The 14,066-nt window shown below is 44.6% G+C and overlaps 1 protein-coding gene across 4 annotated transcripts in view; it reads left to right on the top strand.

Moving 5' to 3' along the window:
- Pogz (pogo transposable element derived with ZNF domain) overlaps nucleotides 1-14,066 on the top strand; it is a 59,579-nt gene that overhangs the window by 6,470 nt on the left and 39,043 nt on the right. For 3 of the 4 annotated variants that reach the window (XM_087897787.1, XM_087897788.1, XM_087897786.1), the window contains exon 1: nucleotides 7,682-7,914. The exons of the other annotated variant lie outside the window; for it this stretch is intronic. The gene's annotated coding sequence lies outside the window, so the exon portion shown is untranslated. Of the gene's footprint in view, nucleotides 1-7,681; nucleotides 7,915-14,066 lie in introns of those variants that run through there. 4 annotated transcript variants of the gene reach the window in all.

Below are 14,066 nucleotides of genomic sequence, written 5' to 3'. Positions count from 1 at the left end.
TGCCTTGGTCATGATATCTCTTCACAGCAGTAGCACAGTAGCTAAGACAGAGGCGTACCTCCTAACTAATGGGAAGCAAGTAAATTTTTGTGTGTGTGTTTAGTGAGATAGGATCTCTATCCCAGATTGTCCTAGAACTCTCTACGTAGCTCAGGCTGACTGTGACCCTGTGACCTTACTGCCTCAGCCTTCCTGAATATTGGGGTTACAGGTGTGTACCACCAGGACAGTAGTTTTTGAATTAACCTTTTAATTAATTAATTAAACTTTTGTTTTGTTTTTTGAGACAGGGTTTCTCTGTTAGCCCTGGCTGTCCTGGAACTCATTCTGTAGACTAGACCAGTTTCAAACTCACAAAGATCGACTTCCTCTGCCTCCTGAGTGCTGGGATTAAAGGTGTGCACCACCATTGCCTGACTTGGATTAACTTTTAAATGCTCTGAGCCAAATTCATTCTTGAAGTCTAACTTCAGCTGCAAGAAAGGTGTCCAGATTTGCTGTTGCTGTGATAAACGTCATGACCAAAAGTAACTTGAGAGGAAAAGGTTTATTTCAGATTACACTTCAGGATAACAGTCAGTCATTGAGGGAAGTCAGGACAGGAATTCGTGGTGGGAATCTAGAGGCAGGAACTGAAGCAAAAACTTGGAGTAACACTGCCTACTGGCTTGCTCGTTTGGTCCTCTGTTTTCAGCTTCTTATAAATCCTAGGACCATCTGCTCAGGGGTAGCATTGCCTGCAGTAGGCTGAGCCCTCCCATATCAATCAACAGTCACGACAATTTCCCACAGACATGGCCACAGGCCAGTCTGATCTGGGCACTCCCTAGGTTGAGACTCCCTCTTCTAGGAAATGCTTGGTTGTATCAGGTTGACCATAAAAACAAGTCAGAGCCCGTTCGTTTTTGTTTGTTTATTTGTTTTGTTTTTCAAGACAGGATTTTTCTGTGTAGCTTTGGAGCCTGTCCTGGAACTTACTCTGTAGCCTAGGCTCACCTCAGACTCACAGAGATCCACCTGCCTCTGTCTCCTGAGAGCTGAGATTAAAGGCATGTGCCAACACTGCCTGGCTAGGTCAGGTTCTTCAAAATGCAGAGTGGTCTGCACGAATATTTCTTGACTCAAAGTCAAGGCATTGGTCATGGGAGTAGGGCCAGGTTTTCCAAAAGAGCCACCATATTTGCAGGGATATAGAATCTGAGCAACCTCCCTCAATGCCAAAGACAATCAATCAATTCCGCTCACTGAAGGAGCCGAGCCATCTGGTCATCTGTGTTCTCTAGAGGCTCCTTGACATTCCAGATATGAAATAATATCCTATGTGAGCGATAGTAATAATAGTGAGAAACCACCTGTTAGCAGACCGGTCTTCAGTTCTTTGGCTACACAAGCCCTAGATAATCAGGAAAAGCGTCGTTTCTCTGGGAGGTTCTTAGAACCTGGTTGGGCGCTTTCTTTCCTCAGGGTCAGCACACCTACAAATGGGCCTCAGGTCTGAAGGTTCTGAAAATGTCTGTTCAAGTGTGCATTTTTTCTGGGAAAGATAGTCTATCCTCTTCATTAAGATGATTAAGGGGGGGAGCTAGAGAGATGGCTCAGTGGTTAAGAGCACTGGCTGTACTTCTAGAGGTCCTGAGTTCAATTCCCAGCAACCACATGGTGGCTCACAACCATCTGTAATGAGATCTAGTGCCTTCACTGGCGTGAAGGTGACCATGCAGGCAAAACACTGTGTATATAATAAATAAATCTTTTTTTAAAAAAAAAGATGATTGAGGAGTTCACAATGTAGAAAAGGTTTAGAAAAATCATTCTTCTCGGCTAGAAACAGGGTCTCGGCATACTGGAAGAGGAGGTAGACACCTGCCAGGCAGCTGGGGAGGAAAGAGGTTGGCATTTGTCATGGCACAACTGCGCTTACCCAGGCTCAGCAACAAGAATTACTTCCTGGACAGAAGAAAGTGAAGTTGTTTTTCTTCTATAAAATTATTTTAAGCCATGTGTGCTGGTGCATTCCAAGCACTTGAGACACCGAGGCAGGAGGATCACCATGAGTATTGAGATACTGTCTCTTTCTTTCTTTCTTTCTTTCTTTCTTTCTTTCTTTCTTTCTTTCTTTCTTTCTTTTTTAAAGATTTATTTATTTATTTATTATGTATACAACATTCCTTCCATGTATGCCTGCAGGCCAGAAGAAGGCACCAGACCTCATTACAGATGGTTGTGAGCCACCATGTGGTTGCTGGGAATTGAACTCAGGACCTCTGGAAGAACAGTAAATGCTCTTAACCTCTGAGCCATCTCTCCAGTCCCTCTTTCTTTCTTTCTTTCTTTCTTTCTTTCTTTCTTTCTTTTTAATATGTAAAAATCTTGTCTGGCATATGTCTTCAGATTTTATTACCTTTTGTTTCAGGGAACTAAAAAAAGGCATTCCAAATGGATTCTTTCGCTGCCATGGGCAATGGCGTCCTTTCTCTTTCTGCTTTTGCTGTACATCCTCAATAACAAGGGACCAGTGGAGAATGATATCCTATAACTCCCGAGGCTGAGGCAGAAGGATCCCTCCAAATTCTAGACCAGTTTGGTCTTCATAGCTAGTCTGAAGAGAGCCAGGACTACATATTGTGAATTTAACTGAAAGAGAGACAGAAACACACGCAGACACACACACAGACGAGACAGAGACAAACACCTCCAAAAGAAGGTTGACCTCTATGCACACCACAAACCTGTGAACCTAGATTTTCAAGAACTGCATCTCATCTACAATGGTTAATCTTCAAATCCTTTGAAAGAATGAGCTGGTAAATTATTTACTTTTCTTGGTTGCTTTCTGGAAATTATTCATGGCTGTATTAAAATGCAAATATTGTTAACTTGAAAAAGAGGAAAATCATTAATTTTTTTCTCAGCAGTCCATTATAATATGAGCCAGTCAGACATCAAGTATCTATCAAATAATACAATTTATATTTCCATGAAGCTTTATAACATTAATTAAATTACTAGGTAATCACACCTGGCCAGCTCCATAGCAACAGCATAGTTTTGCTTGTGGGTGTCTCTTAAATAATATTAAGATGAAGCCACACTAAGTCATTATCACCTATGAAATCAGGCAGGGATTCACAGTGAAATCTTGATGGCTGATGAAGTTGCTCTCGTGAATTTTTGCAAAATACATTTTGAAGCTAGAGACCTTTAATTGCTTCTTGCTAAAATCTAATGAGTAATCTCCCTTTCTTTCAAAACCCAATCTTTCAGTTTCTTTTCCTCAGCTCCGGAGCCCCTTGCATTTAAGGTGGTATCTGCAAATGAAAGCCAGCCACAGCGCCTAAGCTCATTATTCTGGGGCTGCTAAAAGGAGCTCCAGTAGCCGGTTACTTCCTGGTGATTTCCCTGTGGGGTTTGGCATCCTCCATCCTCCTGCGGCTCAGAGGTGCTGACTTCTTCCCAGACTCAGGGCAGTAGATGTTAATCCAGTTTAGGAGCTGCTCAGATGATGAAAATTCTTGTTGTTTTCCTTCTTCCTACTACATTTCCCAGAACGAAGTCGCTTCACTTTTCAGCTTCTCCCACCCTGAGGGTCTTGGCATCCTTTCCACTCCCAAGCACATTGCCCACAGCCGCTCCTCCTGGTCCACCTCACGCTGAACCTCAGTGACTGGGTCTGTGTGTTAGCAGAAGGACACCACAGAGGTTGCCTCTGCCTTTGTGCCTTTGTTGGGGGCATTTGACACTTTCCAAGTGACACCTGTGGCAGCACCGTAATTCAAGGAAGCAAACAAGTGGACAGGAACCTCTCACTTGCTGTCTAATTGTGAAATGCTCCACTGGGGGCTGCCATTAGCCTCCAATTTCCTTACCTAGAAACCCAGACGGAAAGGATTCACTGTCTCTAATCTGGCTACTGAAGATTGGTGTGTGTGTGTGTGTGTGTGTGTGTGTGTGTGTGTGTGTGTGTGTGTGTGTGTTTTAAAGGGGTGTTATTATGAGGATCTCATTTCTTCAGTAAATCGAACTACAGTGTGGTCCAGACCCTTCCCTGGATGCTTCAGAGGCGCGTGTGACCTGATTTCTAAGGGTTTGCTTCTTTTGTTCTCTTGCTTTCATTTCTCATCGTAGTCAAGACGGTTCAGAAGACAGACAGGCCATCAGTCTTCTCATCCCAGAACCCCACGTGTTACGTGCTGACACCCCAATGCCCCAGCACTGTCCAAATTAACAGACAGTCCCTCTTATTACGGCGACGACACGGGCTGGAGAGTTTTCTTCTCTTTTTTTGCCCAGTTCATACTCACTGTATGCTGAGGATGAACTCTTGATCCCCTGCCTTCACTTCTAAGTCCCAGGATTGCTAGTCGGTGCCGCCATGCCCAGCTTGTCCAGCCCCTTCTGAAATGGTGCTCTAGTGCCCTGAAGTGGTACTTACTTTGCAGCTTCCTCTGGCTACAAAATGCCTTTGTCCCTCAGCTATCCATTACTGAACTGCTCATTAATTCTGAGCACTGTGGTGTCCGATCCTTTCCGTAGCTGCTTGCTGATGTTCACCCTCAGTTTGCTCACCCAGTCCTCCAAAGGTCTCCGTTTCTATGTCCAGCATGTTTTCTTCCTTTTTTTCCTTTTGGAAGTCATAGCACCATCATTCCCACAGTTCTGTTAGCTATTGTGGGTCAAAGGTGTCTCCCAGAGCACAGACCAAATGACAGAAAAAAGATAGGTTATGGGAAAGTAAAAAACAAAACAAAACAAGAAAAAATTTCAGAACTCACTCAGCTAAAGAGGTGGTTTCACCTCTGCCATCCTGGTCCACCAGGATGAATACAGTAATATCCTATTTGGTTTCCCTGTCAGTCCCTCCCACAAACAGTCAGAGAGATCTTTAAAAGCAGCAGACCACTTCACTTATGGAGGGAGTTGAAATCCGCCAGTGGTTTTGCTTTCATCAGGACTAAATCCTGAACTCTGCTTCATTCTTTTCAGATTTTTGCCCACATGCTGCTTTAACAAGGCTTTCTCCAACAGCTCCACCTAAGCAGTCACTTCTCAGAAACAGTGGATAGGATGGGGGCAGTGGAGTCGGGCCTGGAGGAGGGAGGAACTGAGAAGAGGGGAGGGGAAGCTTTGTTTGGGATGTAAAAACAACAGCAAATAAATTAATTAAAAAACAAAACTAACAAGCAAACAACAACAACAACAACAAACTAGTCCCTTCCCTACCATCCCCTGCACCAGCCACCCATCCCGGAATCCACCCATTGCCATAGCATTTACCAAACCACATACTACTTACTCATGTGGCACTTGGCGGTTTGCCTTCCTAGGAAGCAGATAAGCATCCTGGTCAAAAAAGCCATCAGTCTCTACCTGGTCATTTTGAGGCCTGCAGTCATCCTGATATGGGGAAGCCAAGGTCACATAGAGAGGCCATTTCTAAGTATTCTGGTCAACAGCCACAGCTGCTGTCCAGTGCAATAGTGCCAACTTCCAGACATGTATGGAAGCTTTTGAGATGACTGCAGTACCTACCACCATATAAGAGACAAATGAGAATCTTCTGCTTAGCCAATCACCTTCCTGAATCATGTGAGATAAGAAAATCATAATTTTTAACCAGTAAATTTCGGGGCTACTTGATATTTAATAATAACTGGTGGAGGAGTTTATCATGTGCATGTTTACCATCTCTTATATCTGTGTCACATATACAAGGCTTTGTGGATTTCTCTCTCTCTCTCCAATATATATCCAAATATATGTGGATTTCTCACATATATATGTATATATATGTGTGTGTATATATATATATACGTATATACACACATATATGTATACACACACACACACACACACATATGCTTTTTCAAGACAAGGTCTCCCTATGTAGCTCTGGCTGTCCTCGAACTCACTTTCTAGACCAGGTTGACTTAAAACTCACAGAGATCTGCCTGCTTCTACTTCCCCAGGACTGGGATTAAAGGGGTACACTACCACCATCCCGTGTTTTCTACATTTTTATGCTTTAATTAAACAAATAAATTCATGATTATTTTTATGGTTTTATTTTTAATTATATATGGGGGGTGGGGTGGAGGGTATGTACATGAGTGTAGATGACAATCAGACCAGAAGAGGGCACTGGATCCTTGCAGCTGGGGGAATAGGCAGTTGTGAGCAGGATGGAGTGCTGGGAACTGAATTCTGATGTTCTTGAAGGGCAGAAGCAACTCTTATCCAGTGAGGCATCTCTCCAGCCTCAGGAAGTTTGTTGATTACTGTATTCCTAGCACTGAGAACAGTGCTTGGGACAGGAAACACAGGGAATGAATATTGAATTAATGGTACATCAGTGGTACAGGACACATCTTCAGAATGATGGAATAATGGCTTTTTTTGGTCAATAAAACATGATACAATTTGCTGAGCTATCTTTCACTGGCTGCAAGTGACTGCCTGGTAGCTTAGAGAATACATACAAAGGAGTGACTATGGCTCTGGATCTACCCATCCCTGAACCAAGAACCTTTGCTTAGAAGTTGATTTGGAGCAAGTGTCAATGTATGACTTAAAGATCATTCTCAAATTTCCAAGGAAAACACTAAAATTTTATCATCTCAGGACACAAAAGACAAAATTTTTAACTACCAGAAGTTAGTTTATGTTCATGTGAAAAAGTGATAATCTTGAATGGACTAATCAATTTGTTTGAACCAATTCAACAGGCCATACAATCTGTGGTTCCCGAGACTGGGGAACCTCTATCGAGCCTGTTCACAATGGTTTCGAAGCAGTTCCCACCAGAAGAATAACCTCGATAATCAATCCCAAGGATTTTCTCTTCAAAACCCAGAAAAGCTTTACAGTAAATGGGTTTTCAACATATTCATTTAGCTAGGTGTGATGGTGTATACCTTTAGTCCCAACACTAGGGAAGCAGAGGCAGGCATATTTTTGTGAGTTCGAGGCCGGCCTGTTTTACATAGTGCGTTTCAGGACAGCCAAGGTTCTGTAGAAAGACCCTGTCTCAAAAAAAAAAAAAAAAAAAAAAGAAAGAAAGAAAGAAAAAAACCAAACCAAACAAAACAAAAAAACCCAAAACAACAACAAAACCCAAAACCAAAACCAAGTAAAAAGTATCTCCTTTAGACAAGGCCTCTGTCACAGAAAGTTATGGGGCAAGTGTGGCTTAAAGAAGAGTGTTATCTTGTTCTTTGTTGCAACAACAGTTGTTGGAGCCATTGGGACTCACCATCTTGCTGTGGCATGAAGTTCCCTTGGATTGGGAATAAACCTTAAGTGGAAAGTAAGGGAGAGTCCAAATTCCTCTGGAAAGTCTAAGAAAGTAAATTGGGAAATATTTTCTTTGGGAGTCCCATTTTTCTCAGCAAAATTTGGACACTGCTTGTGAAGCTAATTATTCTTTTCTCCATGCAATCTTTTTATTTATTTGCAGGACCAGACAAACTTGACTAGAAAAGAAGCCCGGACCAGGGCTAGGATGAGCGATGACGTAGCACACTCTCCAGCCAATTGAAAGAGCACGAGAAGGGGAGGGCGGAAGTGACGAGAGATATCCCTCCGCGGGGCGAGAGGGTCGGTGGGGGGAGTCGGCGTCTCTCTCCCCCGCGCCAGCTCCCGTACGCGGAGCCGCATTCCTTGGCCCCCCCACCCCCTCCCTCGGGGCCCCCCGCCCCCCCTCGGGAAAAAAATCCACCCCAATCACTCGAACCCGAGGGAGGCTTCCTTTCACCCTCGGGGAGAGGAGCTTTCAACGGTTCCCTCTTCTGCGTCTCCCCCCAGAGCCCCCGTCCCCTCCCCTGCTCCCACCCCCTACTCCCGGCGCCGGGTGCAAGGTCCCTTTAAGGCGACGGCGCCTTCCTCGGGTCAGACTACCGGCGGCGACGACCACGGGAGGTGAGTGAGAGAGCGAGCCCCGGCGCTCCCCACCCCCTTCTCCCGGGGGTTCCGTTATCTTTTCGCTGGGCGAGGCGTTCCGAAGCGAGACAATGAGAGGGGGGGATGGGGCGCGCGCGGGGGTGGGGGAGGGGCCGGGCGCGCCTCCGCGGCCCCCGAGTGGCGGCGCGGCCCACGGCAGCGGCGGCCGCGGGGTGCGGCGCGGGGGTGTGTGTGCGCGCGCACGCGCGCGCGTTCCGGCCATGGAGCCGCGCGCCCCGGCCGACGGTGGCCGAGGCCCGGGGATGCCCCGCCGCCCCCTTCCCCCTGGCGGGGCCGCGCGCGTTCGCGCCCCACGGCCGCGCACCGCCGACGTCCGCAAGCGCGCCGGGCGCGAGCGTCTCGGAGGAGTGGGCGGCGCGGGCGCGGGCGGCGGTCGCTGGGGATGGGGGCCTGGCACGCGGGGCCGCAGCTGCGGAGGGAGCGGCGGAGCGCGGGGTTCCCGCCGCCCCCACGCGTGGAGGCGTGAGCGCTGGCTTTGAGCGGGAGGAGGGAAGCGAGCGACTGCTCTGCCGGTCCCCTGTGTTATGTAATCCCGCTCCGGCTGCGAGGACATCCCAAGCCTCTGCAGCTAGTTGAAGTCTCCTCCCTCGGCCCCCAAATTTATGCAAGGATGGCGCCTTGATTTACAGAATGGTATGGGGCAGAATCTATTTTCTGGTGATTATGTCCTGCCGCTGTAGGCGCCATGTTTAGCCCAAGGACTATTTTCTTTAGATTCCCAACACCTACTGAAAAGGAATAATGTCATTGAGCCACCTGCTTTCCCTGGTTTCTGCCCGTGATCCCGGTTTCCTCTCCCGGGTTGTGGAATTCTTTCAAACTGTCACTAACACTGCACGTTTCTCCTCTCACTTGTTTTAAGCCTTCAGAAAAAGCTGAGAGTCTTTGGCCTTTTCGTTTTCGAGGAGGAAATGGAGATTACATTACAGAACAGTGCAGAGGATAGCCCCTTTTCCCACACTTCTGTTCACCTCCCTTTGTAGCACAAAACGCCTCCAAAAAAATGGTTTAAAAGGAATTTCCCCAGATGAAGGGGAAGAAGGAGGGTGCTGCAGCTTGAACAGTGGCTTCCCAGACCTTGTTCTGGAAACTAGGAGCTTGGACGATGACTTATTGATCCTAGTCGTTCTTAACTTTAGAGTGCATAAAAAAAGTGTTTCGGGGATTGTTAAACGTGGAGTTTAAGGGCTTTGTGCCTCAAAGTTTTCTTTGTTTTTTGTTTTTGGGTAGGGTGGAGGGCCAATGCCATCCTTACAATGGGCATTCCATAACTTTTTTGTTTTTGGGCAGGGTGTAGGGCCAATGCTGTCTTTACAATTGGCACTCATAACTGAGATAATCGGGACGTTAAGAATTACTGGTTCTGTAGAAAGACGATCAAAATATGTTAAAATAATTAGATTCTGTCCCCTTACTATATTGAGGAATATGTCAAATCGAAATAAAACAGAGTGGACTTTGAGAGCAGACAGGGACATAAGAGTTGCCACTCCATCTTGAATGGGGGATGTAATCTAGGAATTTTCACTTTGTGGTTAACTGATCTCAGGAGATACCCCTCAGACCCTGTCAGAGGAGCTTTGAGGCCATAACTTTTCTGAATTATAACTAAGGGTTTTTTGTTTTTCTCCCATGACTTTTGCACTGGTGATTTTAAAGTAGTTTAGGTAAAAGCAAGGCAGTAGCACCATAGGCTGATGTGCTGACTTGAGAGTGCCCTTGATGGAGATTGGGCAGCTTATCATGAGACTGTTGATACTAATTAAATTTCAACTTTGGAGTGTATCTTTAGTTTTTAAGAATCTAATAAAAATGAAAAGCACATATAAAGCATTTATATTGTCTGTGGAACTATTTTTAAAGTATTTCATTAGCATGCATTAATTATATATGAGTATATATTTCATTATGACATTTTCGTGCATGTGTGTAATGTATTTTGATCGTATTCACACCCCAGTACCCTCTCTTCCCCTCCCACTCCTCCTGATCCCCTCCCTCAAGCCCCCTCCTACCTTCCTGTCTTTTTGGCCATGGGGATGGGTGACCTGGGTGAGTTTAATTAGTCTTGATTACAGGAAATGAGCAACTTACCATGATGAAAATCTCTTCTTACCCCAGTACATTAACTGACTAGAGACGAGGGTGGGGTTCTGATCCCCTTCCCTTTCACGATGGCGTGTTGGCATAGCCGTGTGCAGGTTTGTGCAGGCCATCACAATTGCCGTGAGTTAGAGTGCATGTCAGTGAGCCGCAGCCCTCTGAACATTCTTTCTGCTTCTCTGTGATGCTCCCTGGTCTCGGAGTGGGCCATAGAGATGGTCCGTGTAGAATTGAGCCACCTTCTTCAGCCTCTTATTAGCACTTTGGCCAGTGATGAATCTTTGCATAATGAAATGCATGATGAAACATTGCAGAAAAATGCTTCTCTGACCAGAGCTGACAGCAGCACTGTGTGCATAAACATACATGTTTAGAAGGTCATTTGGTGGGTATATAATGGCCATGTAGCAAAATAACAACTGTAGCTTCCCCACTAGGACTACAGCCTTCTCAGCTACAAGCTTTTGATGAAGCTTAAAACACTACATATAAGTTCCTTCCTGTGGAGGAGGGGGCTCAGATTCAATCAGAAAACAGTAGCAGTCACAACACTGTTGTATGAAGGTCTTGCCCACCTCTTTGAAGGTGGGATTGTTGTCATGAGGAAACGCTTCTGTGGGATTGAGTTGCTGTAAGCCGCCTGTTTCTTCGTAGAGTTGCCTTTTCCCCTGGAAGGATGACTGACAGACTAGACTTGACACGTCAGTGTTCATTCTGGATGAATGGAGTGAGTTTTGTCAGTACTAGGAAAACAGTTGACGTTTGTTTCCATTGATAAGATTAAAGGAAAATTAGAATTCTGAAAAACTTAACAGTTTGAATTTTAACATTGTCCCAGGATTTGGCAAACTTTAAAAAAATAATAGCCATAATTAATAACTATGAGTTTAAAAATGTAGTTTGAGGGATTAATGGCTCAGTGGTTAAGAGCACTGACTGCTCTTCCAGAAGTCCTGGGTTCAATCTCCAGCACCCACATGGCAGCTCACAACTGTCTGTAATTCCAAGATCTGACACCCTCACACAGACAAATGTGCAGGCAGAACATCAATTCACAGAAAATAAAAATAATTTATAAAAATAAGTGGTTGGTTGTGGTGGCACCATGCTGGTAATCACAGTGAAAGGCTGAGACAGAAGGATTGACTTGAGTTCAGGGTGTCCTGGAGAAAGCCTCAAAACTACAGAAGGGGTGTGTGTGTGACGGGGAGAGATTGGGAGATTACATGGTGTGTGAAATCTTTAAAATGGCATGATGAAAATTCATTTGGAAGGTAGGCATAACTTGGTGCTCTCCACATAATCAATATACAGTGTGAGATAGTACAAGGGTAGGGGCTGGAGAGATGGCTCAGCAGTTGAAATCCTAGCACTCACTGTGACAAGCTGGGGAGCCTGTACATACTTGTAGCTCCAGCTTTGCTGGCATTGGAGACAGAAGTATCTATGGGGCTAAGTGGCTTTCCAGCCTAGCCAAGAAGATGCTAGCTCCAAGTTTGGGGTGAATAATAGGAGAGGACATCTGGCACTTGGTTCTGACCTTTGCACACATACAGAACACATGCATCTGCTCTCACCGATGTACAATTAAAAATTTTTTTTTAATGTAGAAGTAAAAAGAACCTACCAAAATACAAGTTACAGCATGCGGAGCATTGAAATGAGGACCCAGCACATGCTAGGCAAATGCTCTATCATGGATGATAGGATGAATCATCCATGCCAAAGATAAGACTGGATATTACTGATAGGACTGTGTGAGTTACCTTGCTAAAGCCTATTGAGTGCATAAAGATTGTGTTACCAGTATAATTACTGCAAAATACAGAAACCAGCTAGTTTGCTAAGATGTTAATAATGGATTAATTTGTCTCTTAAACAACCCCTTCATTTCTTTTTTTCTGATTTTTATTTTTTAGTGTCTGAAAAATGTGTGTGTGTGTGTGTGTGTGTGTGTCTCATGATAATTGCTTCTAGCATTAGGGAAACTTAAGAAATTCAGCCTAAATTGTTAACTAGCCTAAAAGATAATGGTAGTTAAAGGGCCACTAGCCCACTTGAGCATGGGAGAAGAAAGCCTTGTGCTTCTTCCCTGTTTCCTCTGCCTTGCTAAAAACCATTAAATTACATTTTTAGAGCTAGCCACCAATGTCTTTTTTGTTTTGTTTTTTTATTTTTTTTGTATTTCGAGACAGGGTTTCTCACTGTACAGCCCTAGCTGTTCTGAACCAGCTCTGTAGACCAGGCTGACCTCAAACTCACAGGTGAGCCTGCCTCTGCCTCCCAAGTGCTGGGATTAAAGGCATGCGCCACCACCGTCCAATGGTCTATTCCCTTGTTTGACCACTTCTTCCTCCTGAGATGGACTACCAAAGTCCAGCAATCAGAAGCCCTCATTGATTCATCCAATTAACAAACCCAGTTAAAATTAAACACATCCTAACACGGGGTTCCCCTTTATCTTTATAAACCACCATTTGCCTCTGTGCCACGTCTGTCTCCTCTCTATCCAGAGGCAGTCCTTTGTCCCTTTCCCCTTTCCCCCTCATCCTGCATCTCCTTTACCACCCATCCTACCCCATTCTAACACAGACCTACCTTTTCCTCTTAAAAATGACACCTGCAGGATCCTTTGCTGCTGTTTTCTGCCTGAGTCAGAAAGCAACCACTTTAACTTCTCTGATTAAGAAAAGAGATGTTTGTGCCAGTGGGGTCTGGGAGGAAGTCTCCACATGCAGGAGTCCCCTTCTGTACTCTCCAACCCTATTTTTCTTTCCCCTTTCTTTTTTGAGACAAGGTCTCTCTATGTAGCCCTGGCTAGTCTGGAACTTGATTTGTAGACCAGGCTGGCCTCGAACTCTCAGAGATCTACCTGCCTCTGCCTCCTGAGTGCTGGGAACAAAGGCATGCGCCACCATTGCCCGGCTTAAAAGAATTTTTAAAAAGGGGGGCAAAATAACAAAAACCACAAAATTTTTCCTTTGAATTTATTTTTTTTTTATTTTATGTGCTTTGGTGTTTAGCCTACATGTGTATCTGTGTGAGGGTGTCTAATCCCTGGAACCGAAGTTATAGACAGTTAAGAGCTGCCACGTGGATGTTGGGAGTTGAACCTGGGTCCTCTGGAAGAGCAACTCTTAACCTCTAAGACATCTCTCCAGTCCACCATAAGACATTTTAAAAATAATTTTTAAAGGACTTTAAAATTACTTGTAACTCCCAAGTGCTAGGATTAAAGGTGTGTACCACCACCACCTAGCTACATAAATTTTCTTTTATTTATTTTAAAGATTTTTTAAAATTGATTTTTTTATGTATATAGTGTTCTGCCTTGCATATATGCCTACAGACCAGAAGAGGGCACCAGATCTCATTACAGACGGTTGTGAGCCACTATGTAGTTGGCTGGGAATTGAACTCAGAACCTCTGGAAGAACAGCCAGTGCTCTTAACTGCTAAGCCATCTCTCCAGCCCCTTAAATTTTCTTAACTATGTATAAATGATGCCAAGAGGGAAAATGGTCTAGGTCTTTCTTTGGGGGAGGGGAAGGGAATACATACAATATGATGGTCTAAGAATGAAAGCAGGGTGGGGTGATAGATACCAGACACTGGTGATGATTGAGGAGGCATCCCTGGGGCCCACAGCTAGCCAGTCTAGTTTAATTATTGCTCTCCGGGCCAATGAGAAATCCTTTCTGTAAGGAGGTAGATGACATTCCTGAGGATGACATCCATACATACTTGAACAGAAACAGACACACATACATATAACATATGCATAGTAGCTATCTAATTACATAAGTTTGAGTAATTTAAGTTACTCATCAGAAGGGGGCATTTCCAGTAAGATTTTCAGGAGATTTTCTTTTAAGGTTCTAGAACACATGTTGTAGATACAGACTTTTTCTTTGAGATGACATAGAAGCAAAACTGAGGATAACTAACATACCTGTAAGGTAGTTTATTTTCAAAATGAGCAGAGAAGCCTCTAGCATCTAGATTAT

This window comes from Myodes glareolus, chromosome 17 (genome assembly GCF_982192425.1).
Source record: "Myodes glareolus chromosome 17, mMyoGla1.1, whole genome shotgun sequence".
NCBI classification, from domain to species: domain Eukaryota; kingdom Metazoa; phylum Chordata; class Mammalia; order Rodentia; family Cricetidae; genus Myodes; species Myodes glareolus.
The sequence above is the reverse complement of the archived record's forward strand: the minus strand, read 5'-3'. Positions and strand labels throughout refer to the sequence as shown.